Here is a 25,456-nt window from a genome sequence, read left to right as displayed (position 1 = left end):
GCCTCTTCCAAGAAATCACCTGACCTTTATGGTACTTGAGGAAGATCTGTTTGTTTTGAACGACGATCACTTTAATCGATGAAAAAAAAACTGAAAAGGAGGGTTGGTAACATGCTGAAAGTCACATGGGTTAGAGGGAAAAAAACTCAAGTTGTGAACCTTCTTGTTTTGAAGACAGTTTTTTGTTGGGGAACAAGCTGGGGAAGGAAGGCTACCCTAATTTGCCCCCTCTCTCTCCCTTGTGTGTGGCTCTCAACCTGTAGCCAGAGAACCCTCATCTGAGTTTAACTTGTCTGCATTTGGACCTGCAAATCTGAGACCAGTGGTGAGAACTCCCAGACATCCACCGGGACCAGACAAGGGAACTCCAGGTTGACAGATCGAAACCCTGCGGTGTTTATCCTTTATAACGCCCATACTCCAAAGCCCATCTCTGCAGAGAGAGTCTATCTGTTGTCCTTTGTTTGTCTGTGTGTGCTGGGGAATTCTTTAGGAAGAGATAGATAGTTATACTTGCCGATTACAATTGTGTGTTAACCATTATTTGCAACTTGTTAAAAGAAGTTTTGTTTGAAAATAAATTAATCATTGAGTTTTTGAAAGAAGCCCGGTCAGAGTTTCTTTTCTTCTGGGTACTAGAGGTATAGGTACACAATTGACCATTTCAGTGAGAAAATTAAACATTTAAATGAATAGTACCACTTGTGGGGTTTGATCATTCGTGCACTCTTCCCATCCTGGTCGTAACATGACAATCGTGGTTCATATTACTAAAATAAATGAAAGCATGAAATTGATTATTAAAACCAGCATATTTCCTGGATCATGTGATTCTTTACTCAAATTCAATCATAGCTTTAAATTTATAAAATGTTTTTGATTTAGACGCTACTAGTAAAAGCTTGGCAAAATTGCCAAAGAATTGTGCATGATCAAAATTTTTTGTAAATGTTTTTTATTTCATTTTAACTACACAAATCCTGATGACGCTCATACTTTAACACCCCAACTGCTATTACAGAATCTGCTGGAGGAGTGTATACACCTCCAAAATTAGGCCAGTAAAAACGTCTTTGCCAGCGTGCAGCCTAGCAACAGCCAGATGTATACAGGCAGGTCATGTAATGCATTACACTGTAGAGCTAGTACAGTCAGTGGCCTTTTGCCAATCTCCAGACCACACTGCTATGAAATTGGTAATCTAGATCCATACAGTATTTTCTCATGACTGATGTAGCTTCTCATAGAAGTGTTATTCTGTGGAGGATCCTTTGTGGTGCTAGGTCTTACCGGCCTTTGATAGGGAGAACTTTGTAAATCTTTAAGCAGAGCACAGTTACGAGATTTTGTGTACACTGAAATATAAAATAGAATGATAATTTTTTTATAGTTGTGCATTGGTACTGAATAAAATTGCACTGGCATTACATTGGAGACATTATTTATTTAGTTGGTTCACGTTACATCTCTTTTGGCTCCTGCTTGGAGTGCTCCTCAGTCATTGTTGAGTTTGGTTCTCTCTTTCTGTGTGACACATGCCATTGGCCTTTGCATTTGAACCAGCGTTTCAGCAATCTCATGTTCTGCTATGCCAAGACCATGACGGTTCGTCACATGTGCCTAATTCTGTCTCTATGCTGGTCGTCTCTGGGTGTGTCAAAGATCCTAAACATCCAACCACATTGGAAATAAGGAATTTCATAGTGTTGAATGCTCCAATTGTCCAGTGCAGCTTTAGAGATGTGTTGTCTTGTCTTGGAATCACATGTTGGCATAAAAATTCAAATCTTTAGTACCTTGGCAACCAATAACAAGGCCATCCCTAACTTCACTGCAGTTTCTAAGGCTGATTGCAGAAAACTGCAGAGTCCTGTTGTGGCCTGTCCAGGGAATCATAAGAGAAAGTTTTAACCCCCAAGAATGTGGGGTTGGGACTGGGCAAAGGGTGAAAATTATTGATGATTGTAGAGCAGGAGCACAAACCAGCTCCAGTGTGCCTACTTCATATTAATGGGGATGTGTTTGGATGCCAAAAAGAAACTTACTCACTGACACTAGGAATTTCCTGATTGAATGCTGGCAGGTACTCATTGTAGCAATTAATGTCCTTAGAAGATGTTAATGAGATACTTTTAAACTTTTTTAAACTTGGCTGCAAGTTTTAGTTGAGCAACACTGGTTTCCTGGGGCTCAAGAAACTGACAAGGGAAATGGAGGCAAGTTTGAGCAGTCTTCAGGTGAGTATTTAAACTTGTCATTGCCCCATCTGAATAAAACCTCATTTGTTAGTTATCGTCACAGTTATCTCAAGCAAATAGCTGGCAGACTGTGTTTAGGTGGATACAGCTTTTTTTTCAACCTTTTGAGGATTTCAAATTGACAAGACCCAGATAAGAGATGCATTGGATGTGTTCAACAGCACATAGAAGATCATCACTATCCACGGCAACAACGATGTGCTGTGATGGAATCAGCATGTGCACGGAAGAGAGCCTTCCAGGAGGAGGAGGAGGACAAAGGGGACCATCATTCATCTTCAGATTTGGAGAATAGAGATCCCTTGCTAGACCAACCATTTAGATTGCTGCCAGGGATGCCCTAATATTGCAGATTTACCTATAGTGAAACATAACAAGTGAAAGCCTCCCACCACCAGTACATCCCCTACCTCAGCCCTATGCACTAAGCAATCCTTTAACCACCTGTCCACCAACTTTACATGCATCCAGTGGATCCCATTATGCATCAGAAAACAAAAGAAAGGGTGAAATAAAAACAAAATGTTGGAAATACTCAGCAAGTCTAGCACCGTCTCTGAAGAGAAAAACAGAATTAACGTTTCAGTTCGATGAACCTTAGTACTCTCAGTTATAGCCAAGAGATATAACAGTTTTTGAGGAAGGCAGGGGAAAGAGGATGGGGAAGAAAGAACAAAAGGGAAGATCTGTGATAGGGTGGAAGGCAGGAGAGATTAAATAACAAAATGGATTATAATGCAGGGCAAAAAGAGATGCTAATGGGATGTAAAGAATCCAAAGATGTGCCAAGAAAAAGTGCCTAAAGATGAGATAAAAGCAAAAAACTGCAGATGCTGGAAATCCAAAACAAAAATAAAAATACCAGGAAAAACTCAGCAGGTCTAACAGCATCTGCGGAGAGGAACACAGTTAACGTTTCAAGTCCGTATGACTCTTCAACAGAACTAAGGAAAAATAGAAAAGAGGTGAAATATAAACTGGTTTAAGGGGGGGAGTAGGACAAGTAGAGCTGGATAGAGGGCCAGTGATAAGTGAAGATAGCCAAAAGATGTCATAGACAAAAGGACAAAGAGGTGTTGAAGGTGGTGATATTATCTAAGGAATGTGCTAATAGGTGACATTAAAGGTAGAAAGCAGGACGAGCAAGGTACAGATAGCCCTAGTAGGGTTGGGTGGGGGGAAGGGATCGAAATAGGCTAAAAGGTAGAGAAAAAACAATGGATGGAAATACATTTAAAAATAATGGAAATAGGTGGGAAAAGAAAAATCTAAATAAATTATTGGAAAAAAGGGGGATCGGAAAGGGGGTGGGGATGGAGGAGAGAACTCATGATCTAAAATTGTTGAACTCAATATTCAGTCCGGAAGGCTGTAAAGTGCCTAATCGGAAGATGAGGTGCTGTTCCTCCAGTTTGCGTTGAGCTTCACTGGAACATTGCAGCAGGCCAAGGACGGACATGTGGGCATGAGAGCAGGGTGGAGTGTGGAAATGGCAAGCGACAGGGAGGTCTGGGCCATGCTTGCGGACAAACCAAAGGTGTTCCGCAAAGCGGTCACCCAGTCTGCGTTTGGACTCTCCAATGTAGAGGAAACCGCATTGGGAGTAGCGAATGCAGTAGACTAAATTGAAGGAAGTGCAAGTGAAATGCTGCTTCACTTGAAAGGAGTGTTTGGGCCCTTGGACGGTGAGGAGAGGGGAAGTAAAGAGGCAGGTGTTGCACCTTCTGCGGTTGCATGGGAAGGTGCCGTGGGAGGGGGTTGAGGTGTAGGGGGTAGTGGAGGAGTGGACCAGGGTATCCCGGAGGGAACGATCCCTGCGGAATGCTGCCAAGTGGGTGAAGGGAAGATGTGTTTGGTGGTGGCATCATGCTGGAGTTGGCGGAAATGGCGGAGGATGATCCTTTGAATGCGGAGGCTGGTGGGGTGATAAGTGAGGACAAGGGGGACCCTATCATGGTTCTGGGAGGGAGGGGAAGGTGTGAGGACGGATGCGCGGGAAATGGGCCGGACACGGTTGAGGTTTTCCACCCACGGTGGTTGACAGGGCCCTCAACCGTTTTTTGGAACGTATTTTATAAAGAAATTGCCCAATCTGCTTTTGGTCTTCCTAATGTGGAAGAAACCACATTGTGAGTAGCAAATACAACATACAAAATTGAAAGCAGTATAAGTAAATTGCAGTCTCAGGACTAGGAACAAGGTTCTGCTGAGAGAGTATGAGTAACTAGGGGCTAAATTAAAAAGCAGAACCTCAGGTAATTATCTCTAGATTATTACCTGAGCCATGATCAAATTGTGTAGGGTAAATAAAACTAGAGGGAAGAATGCATGGCTCAAAGACTGGTGTGGAAGAAATGGGTTTTGATTCTTGGGGCACTGGCACCAGTACTGGGGAAAGTGGGATCTGTACTTTTGGGGTGGTCTTCACCTGAACCATACTGGGACCCGTGCTCTGGCGAGTGGTATAACTAGGGCTGTAGAGAGGGCTGTAAACCAAATAATGGGGTGAAGAGATCATACAAGAGTAGATGTGGTAAATCAAAAGGAAGCAATAAGTTAATAGAGCAGGGTAGCAATCTGGGTAATGAAAATCAGAGTGTAGCAGGAAGGGACAGAGCATACAAACTTAAGAGTGAATCAGCAGATAAGGTCAGAGATTGCAAAGATAGCTTAAAAAAAAATTTAACGGCTCTGTATCTGAATGTGTGCAGCATTCATAACCAAATGGATGAATTGTTGGCACAGATAGAAATAAATGTTAATGACCTGATAGCCATTACAGAGACATAGTTGCAAGGTGACCAAGGATGGGGCCTGAATATTAAAGGGTATGTGACATTTCAAAAAGACAGGAAGCTAGGCAAAGTTGGTGGGGTAACTCTGTTAATTAAGAATGTCATTGATACAGTAGTGAGAGATGACCTTAGCTCAAAAGAGCAAAATATAGAGTCAGCTTGGATGGCGATAAATAAGAAACATAAGGGGTCACCTGTGGGAGTAGTTTGTAAGCTCCCTAAAATAGTCAGACTGTAGGAGAGCGTATACAGGAAGAAATAAATGGGACATGGAAGAAAGGTACCGCAATAATCCTGGGTGACTTTAATCTACATGTAGATTGAACAAAGATAGTCTGGAAAATGAGTTCATTGAGTGTATTCAGGACAATTTCTTAGAGCAATATGTTCTGGAGCCAACCAGGGAGCATGCTATTCTAGACCTGGTAATGTGCAGTGAGACACAATTAATCAAAAACCTCATGGTAAAGGAGCCTCTAGGCGACAGCAATCATAGCGTAATAGAATTTTATCTTTGGTTTCAAGAGGAGAAGTGTGGTCTGAGACTAGTGTTTTAAAGCCAAATAAAGGTAACTATAAGGGTGTGAATGCAGAGCTAACTAAAATGAACTGGAAAACTAGGTTAAAAGGTAGGGCAGTAGAGATGCACTGGCAGATTTTTAAGGAGATATTTAATGACTTTCAGCAAACATTTATCCCAGTGAGAAAGAGACACTCTTTGAGAAGGATGCATTTTCTGTGGCTAAGTAAGGGAGTTAAGGATAATATCAAATTAAAATAAATACTGTACAGATCTGCAAAGATCAGTGGCAGGTCAGAAGATTGGACATATTTTAAGAAACAGCAAAGAATGATTAAAAAATAGATTGAGAATGTAGAGTTTGAGAGAAAGTTAGCTAGTAATTTAAAAAAAGACAGTAAGAGTTTCTACAAGTATTTAAATAGAAAAAGAATAACAAAAGCTAGTCTTGGTTTTCTAGAGAAAGAGTCTGGGGAACTGATCATGGAAAACAAGGAAATGGCAAAGGCATTGAATAGGTATATTTGTATCTGTCTTCACTGTAGAAGACTTAGAAAACTTCCCAAAGAGTGGAAAATCAAGAGGTGAAAGGGAGGGAGGAACTTAAAGCAATCGCCATCACCAGGGAAAAGGTGCTGGGAGAACTATTCGACCTAAAGTGTTATAGACAAGGTAGAAAGGCAAACTGGAACTCATTTATTTTCTTGCCACCTGTCCATAAACAGAGCTGTTTTAGTTTTTGAAATAGGCTTTGACGTGTTTCCCCAAACCCTCTGTGGGGTCAATTTTTAAAGTGACTTGCAGAAAACTCTCTTTAGGGTTAAATCAGAAGTATGGTTTATTCACACATTCAAACCCGGGGTATGGTCGCAACTTCATACACAGACAAGCACGCAATAAGAAGATAGGAAAGAAGAGTTTTTACAACTATGAATTACTTAAAAGAAAAAGAACCACAGGTATGGATATCAGTATAGATATTTACCAGAGTCCAGGAAGTCAGAATCCAATGAATGTTCATTCACGGAGGAGTTACAGTCCAGGCAGCCTCAGCTAGCTAAAGCAGGAGTTGCAGAATTCCTTTAAGGTTGACGGTGATACACCGAGATGTGGTTGATATAGAGACTTGGCCTGTTCAGTAGGCAATGGTTAGAAACCTTCCAGAGAAACAGGATTCAAGGCTTAGACATGATGCAGGCTATTGTTCAACCTAGAGTCCTGCTGTGGTGTTTGCAGGCTGGAGGCTAAACAGCAGACTGGGGGCAGAATTTTCTGAGCCCGTTGGTGGTGGGTGTGATAGGTGATGTGCGCAGAAAATATGGCGGAACCCACTTCATGACCGCGTGAAGGCAGGTTGCAATCTTCCGCTCAGCCCGCCAATGGCGGGCTACGTTTCCTGCCACCGGTCAATGGGGAGCTAATTGTAATACATTAGCATATAATTAAAAGGCCATACCGCCAGGCTCTTGGAATCCCATTGTATCATCCATCCATATTGGTGGGAAAGCACGCCGACGTGTTTCACAACAGCACGCAGGCGACGTACACTTGGGGGCATTAACTTTGAGGGAATTGAGATGAATGAGCAGCAGCGTTCTCCACAGCTCACCTGTTGTTTACAGGCCTCAGGGGCGCCGGGGGTGGGGGAAACTGATGCATGGCCCCGCAGGTGACTGCTGAGGGGTGGGGAGTGTCTGGGGGCAAGTGCTGGCCAGCCACAGAAGCGACTGTTTGTGGGTGGGTGGGGGGGGGGGGTTCAAGTTGCTGCCCTGGCGCTGCATCCCACGCACAGGCAATCTAGGTGGGGGGCAGGGTAAGTAGGGGAAATGGCCACGCATTAGGGACACCTGTATCAACTGATCATGCTTCTGCAACTAAGACAGATCAAGCACAGCCACAGTTATATGATTGGGGTCAGGCTCTTAGCCTGCCTGCCCATGCAAGCATCGCAGAGGCACCAAAGGGCCACCAAGCGCTCCATACCTTACCTCCGCCCCCCTCAATCAACCCCCAGCTTAGACTTTGAGTCTGCCACCACTTTATTAGACCGCAGAACAGTTGGACTGCACACATTGTACAATCTCCTCGCCAACGCTGGCCATGTAGCAATCACTGCTGGAGGCACTCACAGCCTCTTGCAATCTCAGCATCCTGGTTTGGACCAGTCTCCCCCATGTCGTAGGCTGACAAGGCAACCATGCAGTGCACTCATCTCTGGTCATCCGAGGTGTGATCAGCACTCTCCCGGGAAGCATTAAGTGGTGGTTACATGGGGCCAGGAAGGGTGCTAAGTACAACCATGACAACCACGTCCCTCTCTCTTTCATGTTGCAGGAGGACCTCATGAACATCATTGATTCTGGTGACCTAGCTGTATGCTTGATGGCCTACAGAGACCATAGCAGACAGAGGAGAGAGCGACTGGGCTCCTGGCTGTGCAAAGGCAGGAGCAGCAACCTCATGAAGAAGGGGCAGCAGGGGCTCCCGCACACACTGCCCAGGAGCGACAGTGAGCCGTGGCTGGTTGGCACCTAGTGATACTCAGGGTCTATAGACTCTGCCTGCCATTCCTGCAGATGACTGAGAACCAGTGTTGCCAATGACTGCACATGTCTAGGGACCTGGTGGCTCACATCTGCGACTTACTGCAGGACTTGGCGCCAAGGGGACATGAAGGGTATCCACTGCCAGTGGCTGTGAAAGTGACCGTGGTGCTCAATTTCAATGCCAGTGGCTCCTTTCAGGGCTCCACAGGTGACCCCTGTGGGATTTCAAAATCCACCACCCAAAAACGCATCCATGAGGTCACCGATGCCATCTTCTCCATGGCACACAACTTTGTGCATTTCGCCCGGGACTGGGACAGCCAGGATGCAAGGGCCATTGGACTCGCCCTGATCTCAGGAGTCCCACAGGTGCAGAGTGCGATTGACTGCACTCATGTGGCGCTCAGATCTCCGTCGCTACACTCAGTGGACTTCATCAACCGCAAGGGCTTCCACTCACTGAACATGTGACCACCAGAAACGCATCCTGCAGCTATGTGGACGGTTTCCAGGGAGTGTGCATGATGCCTACATCCTGAGTCACTCACAGATCCCTGCAGTCTTCCAGGGTCCACAGAGGCTACAGGGTTGGCTCCTTGGGGACAAGGGCTACCCGCAGAGGCCGTGGCTGATGATACCCATGCGGTGGCCTCAGACTGCAGCAGAGCAACGCTATAATGAGGCTCATGGAGCAGCTCGCTACTTGATGGAGCAGACCATCGGAATGCTAAAGATGCAGTTCTGGGGAGCCCTGCAATACAGTCCGCAGAAGGTGTCATGCATCGTCGTCGTTTGCTGCGCCCTGTACAACCTGATGCTGCAATGGGGTGAGGAGCTGGCTGAGGAGGAGATGGAGGAGCTGTATATCTCGCCCGACGAGGAAGATGCTGAAGGGGATGAGAGTGAGGGGGTCCTCGGTGGTGATGACGACAGGGATGAGGCTCTCGCACTGGCTAGATGAGACAGGCGCACTCGGGAGGTCCTCATAGCTGCCAGATTTGTGGAGGATGATGACGACATGCAGTGCGGTGTCCCCGTAGATCCTCACATTGCAGTTGTGAATGTTTTACTCCGGTCTGGCTTATCTCAGCACCATACCCTTTGAGAATGATCCTGTCATGGAGATGCAGTGGAGGCCCTAATGGTCATTTGATGGTAGGAGGATGATGACAACATGCAGTGAGGACACTCCATAGATCTTCGCATGGCCTCTGAGAATGTCTGACTCCTATCTGGCCGAGGGCAGCTCACTTGCGCTCAATGATCAGGGCCATCTCCGAGACGCAGCCATGAAACTTTAGATGCATCTGATGCTGTGCCTGCCTTCAGCACCTCAGCCCTTCAGGAGCTGGTGCACAGCATTACTGGTCACAGATGCTGGTGTGATGGGGGCCAGCTCCACCTTAAGGTCCTGAGAGCACACCGAGAGGATGCAAAAACTCTGTGGCGCCTGCCCACCACATTCTGGCAGCAATGACAAGCACTGCCGAGGTGCAGGCATCAGTAATGTTTCCAGGGAGTGTGAGGCTAGACCATCATTGTGGTCTGAAGGCCGCATAGGGAAGAGGCCCTAGACTGAGACACCTGCCTTTTATCTTGTGCAGAAAGGTTTCCCATCTGAGTGACAAGAACACTGCTCATCAGAACAAGGAGCCACATGCAGGGAGACATTCTTGGGAGTTTATGGACAATAGTGAACATTATGTACAAGTGATTTAACACCTGTGCCCAGGCTGTGCAACTAATTCTCCTTAACTGGGGAGGCAGTGATGTACTGGCATTGTCACTAAACTACTATTTCAGTAGACCCAGGGGAATGCTTTGGGGACACAGGTTCGAATCCCACCACAGCAGATGGTGGAGTTTGGAATCTGGTTTGTCAATTGCTGTGAAACCCTATATGATTCACTAAGGAAATCTGCCATCCTTACATATGACTCTAGACCCACAACAATGTGGTTGACTCCTAAATGCAATTAGAGATGGGCAATAAATGCTGGCTTAGCCAGTGACGCTCACATCCATGAACGAAAAATGAATTTAAACAATATGGGCACAGAGTGCTTCAGTATCTGATGTGTTGCGAATGGCGCAATCATCAGCGAACAGCCTCAACTCTGACCCTAAAATCGAGGGAAAGTTATTGTTGAAGTTGGTTGGGCATAGAAGATTTATGTGGAGACTGCAGTTCAGCTTTCCCACAAGATACCAGGAAACAAGGCTTAAATTATCTCCAAAAGAGTTAATTCTCCTTAACAGTCCTAACCCTGCCACTACGTCTTGGTGCTCCCCGGACATCCACAGCAAAGATGGAGGCAGCCTGCTCACTGTGAAGCCCTGTCTGTGATGACTTTGTTGGGCGTCCTCTGGAGGGCCAAGACCTGGAGGGCCCCAGCCTGCTTTCGGGGTCCTGCTCTGTGGCAGCGGCACCCCCCTTGGCCTGTGAAGCTGCGGAGATCACAGGAAGAGGGGTGTCAGATGGGCCGATCACTCCCAGAGTCTCCTGGGTGGATGGCCCCGGAGTGTGCACCTGCTGATCCTTCTCCCTATGGATGCCTGAGGGTCCCTGGCTGACACCATGAGCGGAAGGGGTAGCTGGAGTGAGATCAAGCTGCCCAGCACCCCTCTCGAGTACACACTGTTGGAGGCCAACTATGCCATCAGCGATGGAGTTAAGCCCACGCAGCAGTGCAGGAGTGACATCCTGGACCGAGGTCTCCATGGCGGCCGCCATCCTGCCAGTATTGACCTCGGTGCACAGCAATGCTGGTGGTATCACCTCAGCCTGAAAACGGATGGACTCCTCCATCATGCGTTGCAATCTGGGGAGTGCAGCGGCCATCCCTTCCTGTTGTTCCCGAACTTGCCTTTGCAGCTCCAGCAACTGTGCCATGACCGAGTCCAGAGGCTCATCATCTGATTTGGATTCAGCACCATTCTGGCCTCCAGCAGTCCTCCAAGTGCTGGGGACCTGGGAAGTCCCTGCCTCCGCCTGCTGTGGATCAGAAAGTACGATGTGCTCACCTGATTGTGGTCCCGAGGCTACTCTAAAGCTATGTCCTACTGAGATATGTGTCTCGCTCTGGTGGAGGGTGTGGGTGCACACTGTGATGGGACTTCAGGGAGGGCGCCTTCAGATTCCTCTTCAGAGGTTTCTTTGGAGCTTGCTTGGAGGCTCTGAGTCATGGACTCCATCTGTTGATCACCAGATGTGCCTGCGAAAGTAAGGGGAGATAATTATTAGTGCATGGCAGTGGCCTGTGAAACAGGACACATAATTCACGGCATGGTTGTCTGAAGGATGTTGCACTGCTGGATCCTCACTTGTTAGAGCAGCGCCGACCTCACCGTCAGCACAGGACTGGTCCCAGCCATTGCCGGCCAGCTGGATGGCTCTGTTTTCAAATTCTGTTAGAACTCTGAATTCCAGCATCCCTCCACCTGTCTGTGACCTTTCCCTCCTGTTGTGAGCCAGCTTGTCCTGCATGGATGGAGATGGGGAGAGTTTATCAGGATGGCTGCCGGGCCAGATGGTAAGTATGCCTGGCCTGTGTGTCTGGTGAGTGGTCCCTTGGATGGAATGAGGACAATGATGGTGTGTGTGAGAGTGAATGGTGATGTCCTTTGCACTGGCAGTGAGTGAGGGCCAACACCATGGGTGTGTGATGGGTGAGAGAGTTGGGAGTGATGAAAAGAGTCTCTTACCCTAGCAGAATGGAGGAGATCATTCATCCTTTTGCGGCACTGGGTGGCTGTCCTCTTCTGAAGGGCATTGGCGCTGACCATCGCTGCTACTGCCTTCCAAGCTGGGTTGGTGACATTGTTATCCATCCTGCGGCCAGAGCAGTAGAGCATCCCGGTGGGCTTCCACGGCATCCAGCAATCGCTCAAGGGACCTGTCATTGAAGCGGGGTACTGCAGTCTTTTTGCCTTTGCAAGCCATGTCTCCCAGGCAGCGGTGGTGAGCTGGTGGCAATGAGCACTTTGTTAGTGGCTGCCTTTTAAAGATGTCGGCCAGCGTGATGCAACAATGGGGTGATGGCCCAGGGGGCGAATGAGAGCCCGCCTACCATGGAAACAGCGTGTTTCGCAGGAGTGAATATATAATGAGATGGGCTTAAGAAGATACCGTGTGAAAACCCGCCATTTTCATCGGCAGGTAGGACTCCATTTTACCCGCCCGCTACCGCACTTCGTGCAATTCTGGGAACATTCAGCCCTGAGTTACAAGTCTAGAAATGTAATATTAAAACTTTCCAACGGCCAGAAACTTACTTCATTTGATGTTGCCCATTAATATGTTAGTTGCAGGCTCACAAGCAATTTCTATGCCTCTAGTCAAAATCTGTTGTTCACCTTAGGAGATAAATGGTGGCTATTAGCACCTCTGCAGGTATATAATGAGTTTTGATGGTTCTCCCGTTGTTACAGGACCAGGCTGGGGAGACCGATTGTCTGCTGGTTCCTGGTTTTGTTGATTGTAACATGTCCTCACAATGAAAGCTGTGAAATTCCACAAGGATGGGGGTTGGGCTTTTGTCCTGTAACTGCTGTTGGAAATTTCCAGAAACTGTAGCCAACTTGTGAATCATGTGACCTGTAGGAGCCATCCTTTGGTTCAGTAAAGTCCGCCTTTTAAATGAGCAAAAATGTAAGGTTTTATTTAAACAGTTTATGATCTCTTTCATATCTTAGAGACATGACAAAAGTTCCCAGGACCAGATGGCTTGCATCCTAGGATCTAAGAAGAAGTGGCTGCAGAGATAGTAAGGCATTGATTATAATCTTCCAAAATTCCTTAGATTCTGGAAGGCTCCCAGTGGATTGGAAAACAGCAAATGTAACACCTTTATTCATGAAGGGAGGGGAGACAGAAAGCAAAAAACCTTTGGCTAGTTAGTCTAACATCTGTCGTAGGGAAATTGCTAGAATCCATTATTGAGGAGGTTATAGCAGGATACTTAGAAAATCATAATGGGATCAGGCAGAGTCAACATGGTTTTGTGAAAGAGAAATCATGTTTAACTGATTTATTAGAGTTCTTTGAGGAAGTAACAAGCAAGGTGCATAAAGGGAAACATGTAGATGTGGTGTACTTGGATTTCCAAAAAGCATTTAATAAGGTGCCACGTCAAAGGTTACACAAAATAAGAGCACATGGTGTGGGGGTAACATATTACATGGATAAAGGATTGGTTAGCTAACAGGAAGCAAAGAGTCAGGATAAATGGGTCTTGTTCAGGTTGGTGGGTTGTAACAATTGGAGTGCTACAGGGATTGGTGCTGGTGCCTCATCTATTTATAATCTATATCAATGACTTGGATGAAGGGACCGAATATATGGTAGATAAATTTGCTGATGATGCCAAGATAGGTAAGAAAGTAAGTTGTCAAGAGGAGATAAAGAGTCTACAAAGGGACACACAGACATGTTAAGTAAATGGGCAAAAATTTGGCAGGTGGAGTATAACTTGAGAAAGTGTGAAATTGTCCACTTTGGCAGGAAAACTAGGATAGGAAAGCATTATACTATTTAAATGAAGAGAGATTGCAGAACTCTGTGCTACTGAGGAATCTGGATGTCCTGGTAATGAATCACAAAAAGTTAATATGTAGGTACAGCAAGCGATTAGGAACGCAAATTAAATGTTGACGTTTATTGCAAGGGGAATACAATATAAAAGTGGGGAAGTTTTACTGCAGCTGTAACTCAACACCATCCAGGAGAAAGCAGCTCGCTTGATTGGCATCCCATCTACCACCTTAAACATTCACTCCCTCCACCACCAATGCACAGCGGCAGCAGTGTGTACCATCTGCAATCTGCAGCAACTCATCAAGGCTCCTTCGACAGTACCTTGCCAAATTGCGATATCTACCACCTAGAAGGATAAGGGCAGCAGATGCATGGGAACACCACCACCTGCAAGATTCCCTCCAAGCTACACACCATCCTGACATGGAACTATATTACTGTTCCTTCACTCTGGCTGGGTCAAAATCCTGAAATTCCCTTCCTAACAGCACTGTGCATGTTCTTACAATGCATGGACTGCAGCGGTTCAAGAAGGCGGCTCACCAGCATCTTCTCAAGGGCAATAAGAGATGGGCAGTGAATGCTGGCGTAGTCAATGTCGCCTGCATACCATGAACAAATAAATTTTTAAAAAGCTGTACAGGGCATTGATGAGACCACATCTGGAGTACTGTGTACAGTTTTGGTCTCCTTATTTGAAAAATGATATAATTGCATGAGAAGCAGTTCAGGGAAGGTTCACTCAATGCATTCCTGGATGCAGGGCTTATCTTAAGAAGAAAGGTTGGGCCTATATCCATTGGAGTTCGGAAGAATAAGAGATGACCTTATTGAAATATAAGATTCTGAGGGGGCTTGACAGGGTGGATGCTGAGAGGACATTTCCCCTTATAGGAGAGACTAGAACTAAAGAGACAATTTAAGAAAAAGAGGTCTTTTGAGATGCAGGTGAGGAATTTTTTTTTCTCTGAGGGTCGTTCATACGTGGAACTCTGTACCCCAGAAAGCAGTGCAGGTTGGGTCAATGAATTCATTTGAGGCTGAGTTAGATAGATTTTTGATAGACAAAGATTCAAGGGCTATAGGGCAGACAGGAAAGTCAACCAGATCAGCCATGATCTTATTGAATGGCAGAGCAGCCCTGAAGGGCCAAATGGTCTATCCCTGTCCCTAAGTCCTATGATCACCTGGAAGGAAGATTTGGGGCCTTTGATGGTGAGCAGAGAGGGTGTGAAAGGGCAGATGTTGCATCTTCTGCACTGGCATGGAAAGGAGTCTTGAGAAGGGGAGGGAGATTGAAGATGGATAAGGGTGCCATGAAGAGAATGGTCCCTTCAGAAGGCTGAAATAGGAAGGGAGGGGAATGATATATTTGGTGGTGACCTGAGGTGGTGGAAATGGCAGAGGATGGTCCATTGAGTGTGGAAGGTGATTGGGCTGAAGGGCAGTCAAGGGGAGCCCTGTCGTCGTTCTGGTGGGGGGTGGAGAAGGATTTAGTTTAGGAAATGGAACAGTCATGTTGAGGCACTGTCAGTCACCATATGGGGGGGAAGAATCCTTGGTTGAGGGGAAAGGAACACGTCAGAAATGCTAGTATGGAAAGCAACATCATCATTACAAAAATGACAGATGGAGAAACTGGGAAACTGGAATAGAGTCCTTCTAGGAAGCAGGATGTGCGAAAGGTGTTGTCAGCGTAGTTGTGGGAGTCAGTGGACTTGTAGTGAATATTGGTTGATAGCCTGTCTTAGAAATGGAGACAGAGAAGTGAACAAACTTAATGAAATGTTATAATTCGGGGTGAAAGCAGGAAACAGCACCAATACATGATACAGTTATCAATGTACTGGAAAAAAAAAGGTGAAGGAGGGAGTCCTGAGTGGGATCGGAACAAAGAAAGTTCCACATAACCCACGAAAAAGCATAGCTGGGACCCATACCTTATTCCCATTCCATTAGCAATACCTTTTGTTTGGTGGAAATTAATGGAGTTCAATGAGAAGTAGCTCAGCCAGGTGGAGGAGGGTGATGGATCTCCATTGAAGGAAGAATTGAGAGCTCTCAGGCCATCTCGGTGGGGTTTGGAGGTGCAGAGATTGGACATCCATGGTGAAATGGAGAAGGTTAGATCCAGGAAACTGCTGAAGTGGAGGAGGATATCACGGATGTAGATAGGAAGAAACTGGACAAGGGAAGAAAAAATAGAGTCACGAATAGAAGAAATCAGTTCTGTGGTGCAGGACTATGCTGAAACGATGGGTCTACCAGGACCATCCTATTTTGTGGACCTTGTGATGGAAGTAGAAGTGGGTTTTTTGAGGTTGGGTGAGGAGAAGATTGGAGGTTGTGGAGGGTAGATCACCAGAGGTGATTAAGTCAGAGACAGTTTTGGAAATGATATCTTGAAGTTGAGAGTGAGTTGGCTATAGGGTTGCAATAATGGGCAAAACATGGCAACTCATTATAAAAAAGTAAATAAGAATAAAACCAGATGAACCAACCATTATTGAACTAGGTACCAGATATGACAAAGGCACACCCTGCTCAGTCAACCTCCTAAATAACATCTGAGAACTTGTATCAAATTTGGGAGACCTGCCCCACAGACTAGTCGAGCGACAGTCTGGCATAGTTATAGAGATACACCTACAGCCTGTGTTGAAGAGTTCCCTATCCCTGGCTATGTCATGTCCCACTAGCAGACAGACTAACCAGAGTTGGCAGCACAGTGGTATACAGTCAGTAGGGAGTAGCCTTGCAAGTTCTCAACATTGACTTGCATCCCATGAAGGCTCATGGCATCAGGTCAAACAAGGGGAAGAAAACCTCCTGCTAATGACCACTTACCACCCTCTGTCGACAGATGAATCGATATTCCTGCTGAACACTACTTGGAAGAAGCACAAAGGGTAGCAAGGGCACAAAATGTACTCTGGATGGGGGGACTTCAGTGTTCTCACCAAGAATGGCTTGGTAGCAGCACTACTGAATAAGTTAGCCGAATCCTGAAGGACATGTTTGCCAGACTGGAACTGCAGCAGGTGGCAAGAGAGCCAAGAAGAGGGAAAAACCTACCTGACTTTGTCCTCACAAAACTGCCTGTCAGATTCACCTGTCCATGAAAGTATTGTTAGGAATAATTACCACACAATCTTTGTAGAGACGAAGTTCCACCTTCCCATTGAAGGCACTCTCCATCGTGTTGTTTGGCACTAACAATGTGCGAAATGATTCAGATCAGATCTAGCAGCTCAAAACTGGGCATCCATGAGATCTGTGGACACCAATAGCAGGATTGTGCTCTTCCACAAGTGGTAACCTCCAGGCCTGGCATACCCTTCATTCCACCATTACCATCAAGCTTAGGGACCAACCCTAGTTCAATAAGGAGTGTAGTATACTTTTTTTTAAAAAAACTACAACGCAGGACTGCTTGCATGCTGTAGTCAGCAAAATCAGCATGCTATAGATAGAGCTAAGCCACCCCACATCAACGAGTGAGATCATGCTCTGCACACCTGTAACATCTAGTCATGAATGGTGTTGGGCAATTAAACAACTAATGGAAGGAGGAGGCTCAATGAATATCCTCATCCTGAATGATGGCAGAGCCAGCACATAAGTGCAAAAGGCAAGATTGCTCTTGCAACCATTTTCAGCCGCCTCTTGAGGTCCCCAGCATCACAGCTGCCAGTCTTCAGCCAATTCAATTCGCTCCCAGCGATATCAAGAAACGCCTGAGCAGCTGTGGTACTGAAGATTTTTGCTTCAGAACTAGCTGTACCCCTAGATGAGCTATTTCAATACAGCTGTAACATTGGTGTCTATCCAACAATATGGAAGATTGTCCAGGTATGCCTGGTCCCAAAAAAACAAGACAAATCCAATCTGGAACATTGTCATTCCAAAGAGTTACTCTCAACCATCAGCAAAGTGATGGAAGTTGTGGGGACATAGTGCTATCAAGTGTTATTTAGTCTCCAAAAACCTGCTCAGCAATGCTCAGTTTGGGTTCTGCTAGTACCACTCAGTTCCGGACCTCGTTACAATTTTGGTCCAAATATGGACAAAAGAGCTGAATTTTCAAAGGTGAGGGGAGGCTAACTGCCCATGACATTAAGGCAGCATTTGACTGTGTGTGCCATTAAGGACCCCAAATAAAATTGAAGTCACGGGAATAAGTGGGAAAGCTCTGCATTGGCTGGAGTCATTCCTAGTACAAAGGAAGATGATTGGGGTTGTTGGAGGCCAGTCATCTCAGTCTCAGAAGATTACTACACGAGTTCCTCAGAGGAGTGTCGTAGGCCCATCAATGACCCTTGCTTCCATCAGAGGGTAGTAAATGGGGATGTTTGCTTATGATTGCAATGTTCAGTCCCATTTGTAATATCCTCATAATCGAGTAGTCCATGCCCACTTGCAACAAGACCTGGACAACATTTGGGCTTGGGCTGATAAGTCACAAGTAATATTTGTGCCCCAGAAGTGCCAGGCAATGACCATCTCCAAGAGAGTTTAACCGTCTTCCCTTGGCATTTAATGGTATTGCCACCACTGAATCCCCCACCATCAATACCCTGAGGGTTGCCATTGACCAGAAACTTAACTGGACCGACCACATAAATACTCTGGTTGTAAGAACAAGCCAGAGACTGGAAATTCTGCAGTGAGTAATTCACCTCCTAACTCCCAAAGCCTGTCTACTGTCTACCATCAACAAGGCACGAGTCAGGAGTGTGATGGAATATTCCTCATTTTCCCAAATGAGTGCAGCTGCAGCAACCCTTGAAGCTCAACAGCATCCAGGGCAAAACATCCCGCTTGATCAGCAGCCCATCTGTAGACATTCACTCTTCCACCGCTGGTGCACAGTGGTAGCAGTGTGTACAAGATGCACTGCAGGAACTCACCACGGCTCCTGTAATAGCATTTTCCAAGCTCATGACCTTTATCACCTGGAAGTACAAGTACAACAGGCGCTTGGGAACACTACCACCTGCAAGTTCCCCTCCAACTGCATAGAAACTGAGGGCTGAGTTGAGTGGAGAGTGATGCGATACAGAACGCCTAGCAGGACAGAGTGAAAGGCATGAGGTGCTTAAAGCATAGGATGTACTTGAATTGCCAAATTTGCTTACTTTTCCTGACCTGGTTAGCTCATTAAACTGCTTTCTACATTTATCCATGACCTGTGCACATCACTCCTGCTGCTCTCCTCCTCAGCTACCTCCGAACCTTGCTTTCTTGGTAAGCACAGTAGGTTTCTTCCTCACGTCATGGGGAATAGTATGGTCCTCCCTGGCTACACACAGCAGTAGTTACAGTAAAGCATCATTAAATCTGAGTCCTTTCCTTGTTCTGTGTCCACTGTTTGTCATGAACATCTTCAATTTCCATTCATGGACACACAATTTCAGCTATACTTAAAAGGGATCATGCGAGTGTGTATCAGAGCTTGGAGATGCAAAATCTGGTGCATGAGTTGAGATAAGAGATTCTGACCCACTCAGTTGACTTCTGGGTTTCAACCACACAATTCTACTGCCCCTCAGGGAAGCCGCCTTCAAATCAAGGCTATGGTCTCTGTGTGCAGATCTCCTCAGTTGTGTACAATTCGGATGCCTCAATTATATATATATATAGTTGCCAATTTATGGCAGGGCCCTTGAGTGCCTAAGATGGAAAGGTACTTGGCTTTCATGCCTGCACTGATCCTGCTCGCCCACCTCCAAACATAGAGAGATGCCCTGTGGTTTAGCCAGAGGTGTTATGTAGATTGTGTACAATTGCACTTCCATTGGTAAATACCTACAGATGGGTGAGGGGTTACAGCTTTAGGAAGAATCGTCAAGCTCCAGTTATGAACGTTAAAAACAATTGTGAAAGGCCTCTATTTTAATTGGGTTAGTGGCGAGGTGAGTGGCTTTTCTGCTGCTGCAGAGAGCAGGCCCAGGCTATTTTAACTCTTGGACCTCATTAACATGCTGCTCATTGACGCATCTGAGTTGGAAATTACTGCCAGCATCTGGTAAATCAGGGGGGCTGTGGCTGCTCATAAGCTTGGTGAAACGGGTCCAAGGTGGATCTTGCAGGAGGAAAGGCAGTGTGAAGCCCAGAGAAGTATTTCTAATCATCTTGACAGCACAAAGTAAAGTAGCAAACTTACCATTAGTCGTTTGGTAGTACAGAACTTGAGTATTGCTGAAAAAAGAGACATGGCAAAGCTTTTTGAATTGCACTCATCAGGACACCAATATAAGGAGAAAACAACAATTTATACTGCATGTGAAGAGAGTGCTGATTGGTTGGCAAGCAGACTCTGAGTGGCAGAGGCATTGCAATGGAGAATGCAGCAGTGATGGCGACTGACAGTTAACTGTCAAGCATTGTTTGAAATTTAAACTAGGCTGTTTGACCCTGGTTGGTTAAGGCATTGCCCTGAGGAATGAGTCAGCGCACTGAGGATTATTTAGCAAATGTTGTCCAATCACAGAATCACAATTCAGTGCCAGTGTGATGCTAGGTATATAGGCTGTACATCCAAAGACTGGCGGATTGTGTCAAACATCATGAATGGTACAGACTGCAATGGGTAAGGTAAGTGTGCTAAGAATTACACTGACAACCAATTTAAGATTGGCAGTCGGGCTCGCAGTGCAGTGCATTTGAATGTACTGGAAGCTACATATATTAATACACAGGGCCCTGTTCTTTGCAGACAAGGAACATGTACACACATTGCGCCTGTTTCAGCTAAACAAAATAAGTGACAGCCATTCACTGACTCATTCCTCAGGGCAATGCCTAGACCAATCAGGGTCAAGCTACCTAGTTTAATTTTCAAACGATGCTTGGCAGTTAACTGTCAGTCAGCATCACTGGTGCACTTTCCATAGCAACACCTCCACCAATCAGAGTCCACTTGCCAACCAATCAGCACTCTCTTCACATACAGTATAAATTGTTGTTTTCCCTTGTGTTAGTATTCTTGCAAAGAGTCCTCATGAGTGCAAGACGAAAAGCTTCAATGTGTTTTTTTTTGCCTGGTGGGAAATCCACATTTGCTTAGCCGCTCAGGCCTATCTTAAGATTACAAAAGGACTCCACTGGATCCTAATTTTAAAAACAAAGGATTCATTCCAGCTTTGTACAGGTGACTTAGCCACCTAACCATGTGAGCAGTGTGAGCTCGTACCAGATTTGATTTCTATAGGGGCAGCATTATTCTTCATGTTATGGATAAGCAGGGCACCTACTGTATAAGAACTTACAAATTATGTGGCTTGGTGGATACGTGAGATGTGAAGTGCCATTGTGCCCATTGAGCCCATGCAAGTGAAATACTCTCCCACTTACTCTACATATTCTTGCCAAGCCAGTGTTGGAAGTTTCAACCTCCATGCAAGAGGGTCGAGCTCAAATTTTAACAACCTGCCTAGCGCAACGGGAGGGATTTCAGCTCGAAGCTTGTTTTACACCCTGCCCGATTTGATGTTCTAATAACCTGGCAGGTTAGGTTAGAATTACTCCCAAGCGTCTTTACAGAAGACCTTCCTTTGAAGAAATGGGTATAAATATAATGAAACAGCATTATGTTTCTTAACTTTTTTGACTTATTTTATTCTCTTTCTTTAGAACATTATGTTGAAGCTCACATAACTCGCATGGCTTCAAAATCATGAAGATTGTATTACCTATTTTTTTTAAAGCAGCATAGGGACATTGCGTTTGGAAATAGTCAATTATTCTTTGCACAGTGATCTAATAATTATATACTTCTACAGTAGCTTTGGTACAGTATGCCTCTGCCCTTTGCAGGGAGAATGAATTACCTTTTTTATGTTGAGCAACAACAAAAAATCCTCTAAAACTGAACCATATGGAGAGTTACTGATCGTTCCTCTCCTCCTCTTGGTATTGTATTTAGTATTGTAGTAGATCAGCAAAAATGCAGGAACTGCATTCATCTGCTGTGGAAATAAAAATATGCCTGTTAGCAATATTGCATGCAGGATGTATTACAACAATTAAAACCATATGTGGAGAGCTGATCACTTTGAATTTAGGGCTAGTAAACTATGTGCAGCTGTCAGGATTAATGGTGCTCACTGTATAGATTTTATACACTTTTATTTTTCAATTTTAAAATATTACTAGTGGGATTGAAACGTGCGAAAGAAATACCATAATAGTAATAATCCTTATTTTGAGAACTTACATAACAAAGAATATAAATGATATTTGTGTCATTCCTGGTTGATTTATGCAGAGCAGGACCTTTTCCAGCAATAAACCCCTCTAAAGCTGAAGGAATCGAGTTCTCTAATAAACCAGTTCTGGTTGGAGCAGTGGGTTTGGCTTAAACTGATGACTTTTGCCAATAGGCTGGAGGTTAGCTGGGTGTCTCGACAAACCGGAGGGAGCCTGCAAAAGCTCCCTACCAAGTGACCTGACTGGCATTCTTTATTACACAGTCCTTGAATAGCAAAGCCACTGCAAATGGCAGTTCCACAGTTTGTGTGAGAATGCTTCTCCACCTCTTGCTGAGTACCCCACAGGGCCTCGACAAGCAGTTTCTATTTAATGTAGAAGCCAGACTTTTCTTATTAAAAGGACATTGAAAACACTTCCCTGTTTCTGCTACAGTGGTTATTAGATAGACACAGAAATAATTCTAGTTAAAGGTAAGTGTTTCATTTTAAAAAAATTTTAGGTCTCATGTGTAGGGAATAATTTACATTGTCGCCTCAAATGTTGAATTTCGCGGCTTTGATACTTGGGAGTTTTTTCTGAAGCTACTTGATCCTAAGCAATGTGATGCTGCAGAATGTAAAGTGGAAGTTGTTTTTTAAATCCTTTCCATTACGATGTAATTTATCTTGCTTTTTAATTTTACAGCTTCTGCTTGTCTTTTGGTTTATTAAATTACTGCAGCTACAGAGTTGCATAATGGCAATTTTAACATTACTTGCAGTGGGCCTGTGTAACTAATTGGATCATACCATGGAAGCTGATTGGCTTTTTATTAATTTTCAGAGTTACTCCACATATTATATGCTAATTAGAAGTAGGTACGTGCATCTAGTTTTTATATTCATCTCTAAGTTGTTACAAAAAATGAGCACATTTGATAAGCATATGTGTGGCATTCTAGACACAACTAACCTTTTATTTTTTGGGTCAACACGGATCTCCAACGGGAAGCTGAATCTGTGGGAGACTAGGTTTATTTAAGCTTCTGAGCAGAGCTGTGTGTGTCAATTCAGCTGTTGTTAGGATTTAAGAGGAATGACAGAATGCAAATGGTGAACCTTCTGACACCTGGTATTGCAGTAGGTTAAAGTTTTCTTAAGCCAGTTTCACAAAATATCCTGTATATTCTGTTGCTAATGATCTTTTTAACTGTTTAATCTCTGCAATTTTCTGTTTTGTAATAAATGTTGCAGGAGTGGTGTCAGCAGGGTCAAACTTTAGAGAGCTAACATTCAAGAGGGCAGGAACATTAGCACTGTATTATCAGCATTTTTATTTGCTCTGTAAGCTGAACTAATTAAAGTGCTTTAATGTTAACGTTGGCCTATCTTAATTGGGTTTAATTTTATCTTTTGTTAGTATTTATCAGCATAGCTTGTTTGCAAAAAGATGTGAACAGATGTTCTGTCCGAATGTCTAGTAGAGTTTGGAAATATATTATTGGCCTGTTGTATTCCATATATATATAGCCAGTGTTCTTTCTGCAGTAGATTTACTATGTACTACTCATGGAAATGCTTTACATCTCTAAAACCCTGAGCAGGAATTATGAAATGGCAGTGGTTTACATTCACAGAACAGATTGTTGGTCAATATGTGCTTGAGAATTTCTCATATGAGCTATAAGAAATGTTGCTTCTGAATTATTTTGTTTTTATTGTTTGGTTAATAATCTTTATTAATGTTACATTTCTAAAGGTAATGCTAATTAACAACTTTTCAGTATAGTTCGTATCTTATTTATTCAAGGCTAGCATTCAGTATTGCATTGTCATGCATTTTTAGTTGTTCAAGAAACCAGCGTCATTCAGACTTAATTATGTCACCCAACTTACAAGGAAACCAACAAAAACAACATTAAGTAGTTTAATTAGTGGAAATTAATAATCATACTTGTACTGGGTTTGATTAATCAGAATATTGCTGCAGCGTGACTTGTTTTGCCTTCAGCCATTGTCTGCTATAATATCTGAGTTCAACCGAGTGCTTTGACTTCAGAAATATGATAATACTGCTGGTCTCAACTGTAATTTAACTCTTGTAGATCTGAACAGTTTGATACTTCTCCATGGTTGAAAAGGGGTAGTATGACAAAAATAATCGGCTAGTAGTCAGAGATGTTTTTGCATCTAGTGAGTGGTAAAATATTTTGATTTGCGCTGTATTCCTTTCAACAATGCAAAACATTTTTTATAATGTTCAGTTAATTAGCTTACACGCCTAAGGCCAGTGTTCTGTTTTTTTGATTATGGGCTCAGAAAGCACATGTCCTTGAAGCATACAAGGTAGAACAGAATGTGCAAGATGCACTGCTGTAAGTTTTAGGACCCCTGAGAGAATCGACTTCAATTTAGATGACTATAATTATATTCCTAACAGTGTGTGTCTGTGTGTATTTAATGAAATTTTACCCCTCTAAATCCATTTTTTATCATTTAAAGACAGCATAATGGTAGAGAATTTTGGTAAATTCCTGTAGTCTTTTAGCTGCAAAATATCAATGAATCTGCAATGTAAAACACCTATTTTGATGTATAATTTGATATGGAATGGCTCACACAAATATAGATATTAAAATTAAAGGAACATCATAACTGCTAAAAAGATAATTTTTGCTGTATGAAATGAGCTCTTTTTCCTCTGTTCTATGAAGCACTGTGGATAAAGAGCTGTATTTCAATTTGTAAAAAAATTGAATACGTATTTGGCATAGTATATTCCTAGTTGGTGAATAATTCATGATTTCACTATTTCTAAAGTCTTTATCAATGCTCACACTAAGTGTAAGTGATAGTGTCTGAAAAGCAATTGTCGCTAAGCATTGTTATAGTGCACCAAGCAATGTCTTGCAAGCCGCTGCCTTTGTCCAATTGTGCTGAATGGTTGATTGGTGATATACGTTGGATAATTTTGTGATTTTTGTTTTGTTTTCCATTTAGCTGTTAATACAGCAGTTGTTTCAAAAAGCACACTTTGTTCTGTTTATGCTTCTTTTCAACTAGTTGTAATAGTAAAAATAGTATTTGTTACTCTTATTTCTAAGTTTCAGTTAAATCCCATGATTACAGCAAAAGCACAAATACCAAAAACAGAAGACAATTCCTCAAAGTTTGTTTTTTCTAAATTATATAGTCAAACCATGTCTATTACCAAATTATTGCTTTTATATTTCATACATATTTGAATATTGGTAAACTAACTACAGTATAAGGCCAGTCTGATTGGTTTATCTACAAGATGATTGGCTGACAAAATACTTTAAATTTACTCATTTGAAATCAGGGCCGTGATATTTGCAGTGAGGATGCAAGGGAGCACGATAGTGGGGAGAAACGCAGAGATTATGGTGATGCAGAGCTCCTGCCAAATATAACAGCAGAACCTCATAATTTTCTTCTTCTGTTTCCACCCGGCAGCCAGTCAGAATCTCGTGAGGGAGAGATCAGGGTTGGGTGGGTTGGAATCGGTGGATTAAGCCTGGCAATCACAAGGGAGAAATTAATGCTTGGGTGGTGGGGAGAGGTAGGGCGTGATCATGTTACTGAGGA

The 25,456-nt window shown here is 44.0% G+C and overlaps 1 protein-coding gene and 1 long non-coding RNA gene across 4 annotated transcripts in view; one reads left to right on the top strand and one right to left on the bottom strand.

Moving 5' to 3' along the window:
• The window catches only part of prickle2b (prickle homolog 2b), a 299,600-nt gene that overhangs the window by 118,527 nt on the left and 155,617 nt on the right, over positions 1-25,456 (top strand). The window contains exon 1 of one of the 3 annotated variants that reach the window (XM_078543657.1): positions 22,116-22,339. The exons of 1 other annotated variant lie outside the window; for it this stretch is intronic. The gene's annotated coding sequence lies outside the window, so the exon portion shown is untranslated. Of the gene's footprint in view, positions 1-22,115; positions 22,340-22,918; positions 22,988-25,456 lie in introns of those variants that run through there. One more of the 3 variants, XM_078543659.1, reaches the window with a different exon arrangement.
• On the bottom strand, positions 945-21,995 carry LOC144681738 (uncharacterized). The gene is made up of 3 exons (XR_013576834.1): positions 21,874-21,995; positions 21,488-21,625; positions 945-1,355 (listed from the first exon to the last, which is right to left on the bottom strand). It is a non-coding gene; the product is annotated as an uncharacterized LOC144681738 (long non-coding RNA).

The sequence above is a fragment of the Cetorhinus maximus genome, chromosome 6 (genome assembly GCF_964194155.1).
Source record: "Cetorhinus maximus chromosome 6, sCetMax3.hap1.1, whole genome shotgun sequence".
In the NCBI taxonomy this organism is placed as follows: domain Eukaryota; kingdom Metazoa; phylum Chordata; class Chondrichthyes; order Lamniformes; family Cetorhinidae; genus Cetorhinus; species Cetorhinus maximus.
Note: the sequence above shows the minus strand (reverse complement) of the source record. Positions and strands in the feature narration are given on the sequence as shown.